Here is a 5,820-nt window from a genome sequence, read left to right on the forward strand (position 1 = left end):
TCATCCCCAGGGGCGCCCGCGGCTCTCGATTCGCGCTGCTTGGCACCATGCCCTCGCTCCCAGCCGCCACCGCAAGGGGCGCTGGTCTTCGGAGGCTTTTCTCCGAATGGCGGCAGCCGATGGGAAAGGATGTAAAAGGGGGCGGGATCCAAGCTCAAGCGTCCGCGTCACTCTTCCGTCTATTCGTCACTGGCGCTCTGCCTACCAATTGGTCTACATATGATCTAACAAACGCCCCCTTGCGACAAAAACAAAACGAAAGCCTCACGCGCCTAACCGCAACTCCCACAATTCTCTTGGGCAGCTGCCTACGCGTGGGGAAATGCACGCGCCGGGGTGCGTGTGTCTCGTGATGAAAGTGTTCGCCGGGGCGGGGCGAAGAGGAGAGGAGAGGGTCGGGTCTTCGAACGTTTAAGGCCGTTATGAGGCGGCTGTTCACTCCTCTTTAAGACGCCCTCGACTTTGAGTGACTCAAACGTCTCCTAGCGTATTAATGTTATTTATCCTGCCTTCCCACAAGTATGCGCCCAATACAGCTAACGACATAAAAAGTACAATATAATAAAATGTAGGATACTTCTCCACCTCAAATATACGAACTTTCAGAGGGACTCTTACATTAAGGCAGCAATCCTAAATATGCCTGGGAGTAAGTCCCATTAACGGAACTTCCTTCCTGAGGTGATAAGTATAAGGAAACCGTATTGAACACGGTGGGGCATTTGATGAGTAAACTCTACTCCCTGTCGGCCAACGAAGCTGTCGGGGAGGAGGTTTAATTTGGGAGAACACGTAGTCTTCGAAGCCAAGTCTGCCTCCGTTGCTCCCGATTCAAGTTATCGGGGGGCGGAGGGGGGGGACGGCAACTTGGGCTGCTTCTACTTTAACCTCTTCTCACTCTTTTCCGGTTTTTCTATCCCCCATCCAACAGTTCATCCCACTTAATTCTGAGGGGGTTCTGACGACACGGCACAGCTCCTCTGGGTTTATCCCAAGATCAGCTGCCAGTCAATGGATGTCATGCTACAACCACTTGCTCAGGGCTTGGCCTCCCATGCGAACCTGGGTTATAGGAGGGTTATTTAACCCTCGCATAACCCACGCTCCCTAACTTCACACACAACTCCTGCGTGGGGGCTGCATTTTAAAATGAAGGCCACATGCCTGCCACCTAGCAGTGTCAGTACATTGCTTTCTCGTGCCAGAGCTCCATATTTTATTGCATTTTGTTTTAGGGTTTGTGTGTGCGTGTTTTAATAATTACTATAGTGGTTAAGTGTGTTAGACTAGGAATCGGGACCCAGACACAAATCTCCCCATGAACCAGTTGCTCTCTCTTAATCGACTTCACAGGATTGTTGTGAGGATAGGGGGTGAGGGATCATGTACCACAGCAAATTTTCTGGAAGAAAGGTAGGATGTAAATGTAAATGTAATAAATAAATGAATGATGTCTGTGGGTAGTTTGGGAGGGGATGTGTGTATTTAAATATGATTTTTTTTTTTTTTTGGCTTACGGAGGGGTCTCATCCTGTCCACTCCCAGGATCTGTTAGAGCACCTTCTTGATCTGCGCTGTTCGGATTCTGCCTGCCTCTTTTGCAATTACAGGAGTGATTGATTTCAGCTTAATTTGCTTTCGTGTATACTTATGACAACCACAGAGTGATTATGAGGATTGTATAAGGCGGATTGTAAAAACTGCAGACTTTTGGTTCCAACATGTTGCCCAGCTTTTTCTTTCCCTTGCTTTGGTTAACATTAAGTCTGAAGAGTTCTGGAGAACTCAAAACATTTGCTCAGTGCTTTGTGACATTTTAGTTTATTCTTATAAAGGTATTTCTCTACTGTGGGGTTGGACTAGATGATTTCTAAGACGTCTTCTAACTATAATTTCAATACTAGTAGAAATATCAAATCAAGCTTAAAATTAAACTTTGTGGGAGTTGTCTTTGGTCTTTTGTGAAACATCTATCATTATATTGAAGGGTTGCTATAGAGTAAAGAGGCAGTACCAGTATGGATTACAGAGAAGTGATAGAGCTCCATCAGACAAGTGTTTTATTGCACGCTCATTACTGGGTTTACTCACAGATTTTTGCGGGTCCCTCTCATGCATTGTCTGCCTCCTGCCCCTTCTAGCCTTCTTTGCATGACAAAAAACAACACCCCAGTAAGTCCAACTTATTTTTTGGATGAAACTTGCCACTATCTCCTGCTGTGTGCAGGAGAAGCAGTGTGATCAAAACAGCCCACTTAATGGGCCATGTGCACATTGTTTACTTCCTCTTTTCTCTACCTTGAAAATGGGGAAGTAATGAGGGACAAATGCATGGGCAGAGAAGTGACGTTAAGGAAACACGATTTTTCCCATGTGATGACGCTCTGAGAGCAAAGGTTGAACAAGCTACAGTGAAGAAAATGAGAATGGGGCAACAATTAGAATGACAGCACGGGGAAATTATTTCAGAAAATGAACGTAACTCTGCGGCATCAATAGATACATTTAATAATTTGAATGTTCGGCTGTTGATACAACTCCATGTTTATAAAAATGCAATTACTGGCACAGATGCAGCATTGGTTTTGTTTTAATTATAAAATATAATACAGGTAAAGAGAAAAGAGAGATACTAGAGACTGTTGCAATTTCATAGTGTATTTAAAGTAAATGAGTAAATTATGGCTGTTCATTCATATTCAGGGTGCCACCTTTGTGTCCATCTTCAATAATCAAAAACTAGCTGCATTCATGTCAAATATCTAAAAATAGAAGCTTTGGAGGAAATAATCTCAATTTATTTCTTAATAGCAGTTTCAGATTTCTCAGAATTCTGTTTTTGCAGAATAAAGTTACAAGTACAAACAAACTGATTGGTCATGTCTAGCTGTTGTGATTTTCACTGCAGAACCCTGGGAATTATGAGGGCACAGTTGGTCCATGTAAAAGAGCCTTCAAACATCACAGAACTATGATTCTCAGTGTTCTGTGGAGGAAGGGCATGACAGTTAAACCAATTGTAAGTACTGAACTTTGGGGAAAATATTAAGCCTATCCCTGGGTTAGGACCTCAGTATTGACTGTTTGGGCCACTGTAAACTTAGAAGACAACTGCTACATATTAAGGCCAAACTAGATGTGATGTAGGATATACATTAAAAAGATAACCCACTTTTGGCCTCCTTTCTTTTCCTTTCTTTTTTTTAATTAAAAACAGTCATGATGTTTTTAATTAAAAAAAACAGTCACCCCAATTTGGATTGTGACCCTGATTTTTTCCCTTTTTTAAATCCCCTGTACCCATTCTCTCAATCAGTTCTTCAAAGCTTCTATTTGCTTCACAGGGCAAAAAAACAGCTATCAGAAGAGATCCTCTTCACAGGTCTCCCGTGTTATGTTCAGTTTGGCTCATAGAGTGGAAATACAGAGTAGCAGAAAAGTTGGAAATGCTAAAATACCAATCATGAGAGAGTTCTCAGCAGCAATTATACTCTATGATATGGATTTCATCATATATGTATAGATGGTATTTACAAGGTTGTCAAGAATGGGGAAATGTTCACAAAGACAATTATGCATTATGTCCAAAATAAATACTTAATTACTGTATAATCTAAGAACTGCTTCACGCTGTATTTTCATGTAGGAAAAAGCAGATACAGCAGCTGCATTCTGTCATTTGTTATAAATGCTCATTTGTCTATCTCATTGTGGGGAACCTATGGTCTCCAGATGTTGTTGGATTCCAACATCCAACAGCTCCAGCCAGAATAGCCAATGGTCAAGGATACTGGGAAATGTAGTCCAGCAACATTTAGAGGGCAACAGGTTCCCCATCTTTGCCCTAAAACAATTCAAACAAAAATGTATCTATACAAGAGAGTATAGATTTTCTTAGAATACATCCAAGCCTATGATCTGTGGTCAAGTCTGTGGTGTACTTCTCCCCATTTTTTTTGAGATGCCATTTAGGCAACTAGCAATTGTGTGAATAGCTTTTTAAAAGTAAATTTCAGGTGTGGGGATCCTGATCTAGATTGGACTGATCTAGATTAGTGTGGTGAGTAGAGGCCTTCATATGTAGAGGCCTCCTACTAGGAGGAGGGCTTTCTCTGCTGTGGCACCCCGGCTGTGGAATGAGCTCCCCAGAGAGGTTCGCTTGGCGCCTACAGTGTACTCCTTTCGTCGCCAGCTGAAGACCTTTTTATTTTCTCAGCATTTTAACCTTAATTTAACTTAAATTTAAACTTTGCTGTTTTAATTCTATATTTCAACCTATATCAATTTTTGCTGTGTGGTTTTAATCCTGGTTGTGCTTTTATGTTGTATTGTGTATTCATGTTTTAAAATTGTTGGTTGTTTTTATGCTTTTCATGGTTTAAATTTTTGTGAACCTCTCAGAGAGCTTCAGCTATTGGGCAGTATAAAAATGTAATAAATAAATAAAATAAATATGTTGTTCCTTGCTGTGGCCCAGATCCAAGCAGGCCCTCTGCAACTGCTATTTGCATTTGGAAGGGGAAAGCTTCTATTTGCTCCAGTGGGAGCTTCCCCCACCGCCATGCAAACAGCAGGCATGAGGGAGTATATGGGGTGGGGGGTGGAATCACCAGGAGGCTGTCTATGCGCACAGCCACTGCAGGACTTCCCCATGATGCTGTGCATTGAAAACATCCAAGACTTGCTCTGACTGTTTCAATGGGAGCTCCTGGGCCAAACCGAGGGCAATCCAGGGGCGGTCCCTGATGGAAGGCGACCAGCCATTGGTCGCCTTCCACCAGGAAGAGGGTGGGGGCAGCGGCTCCGGTACCTAGATGGCCGCTGGAACCCCTGTGCCAGGTTTAGTTCATACTAGGTTATGGGCAGAATCCAACGCTGCCCAGCTGCTAGGTTGGCAGACCTGCCCCCTTCCAGAAACTAGCATTTCCACTCATTTGGGGCTTGCCTCCTGAAGTGCTAAAATCGTGTTAGGGGCCATTTGTGGACCAGAAGTGATTGGGCTGGTTGGGCATGGCCCAGAATCAGTGACCAGCTTCATTAGTGGCTGGGCAGCATTGTATTCTTCCATTAAAGATCTCCTACCCCGCCCCCCCAAACGAAGTCCTGATCCAGATTTCATTCCTCCATCTCTGCTTGCTTACAGTTGCTAATTGCACAAATGGCCTCACATTTAGTCTGGTCCTTAGTTAATGAAAAAGAATTAAAGAGATGGAATGATTCTTCTACTTTATCTGTTTTGATAGTATTAAAGATGAATGTTAAAGTTCCTAGAATATTGTCCATCTTGTTCCCAGGAAATGCCTGCATGAGCATTTGCTTTAGAAATGGGAACACTAGCTTGGATCCTGAGTTGCTTTCCTTTCATGGAAGGCCTCCTTCCATTTACAAAAAGGACTATGATCTTATGGAAGCTTCTACTGGTGGAATGGCAAGGGGAAGAAGGTTTTCATCCACTCCCCTTTCAGCACCACCTCCCATTCTGTTGTGGAGGCTCCCACAACCCTCCAGAGCACACAGAGGGTTGCAGGGTAAAGGGCAATTATGGGAAACTGCCTCCCTTCCCTTCACTGACAAGGGTATCCTGTGAGAAGAGTTCCAGTCACAGGAAACAGGTTCCAAACTATTGTATGTTTGTTCACAATATTGTCCTCTAGGAAGAGTTATGCCACAAGATTAATGGAGTCAGAGTAAACAATTATTCCTCATCATGTCAGTGTTACATACTTTCCAAAAAATACATGGTGTTGTCATCCACAGAAACCTTAGGGCCCATCAAACGTGCAGTTTCTTCAGCAGAAATATACATAATTAATGCTAACC

Source organism: Elgaria multicarinata, chromosome 4 (genome assembly GCF_023053635.1).
Source record: "Elgaria multicarinata webbii isolate HBS135686 ecotype San Diego chromosome 4, rElgMul1.1.pri, whole genome shotgun sequence".
NCBI lineage: Eukaryota > Metazoa > Chordata > Lepidosauria > Squamata > Anguidae > Elgaria > Elgaria multicarinata.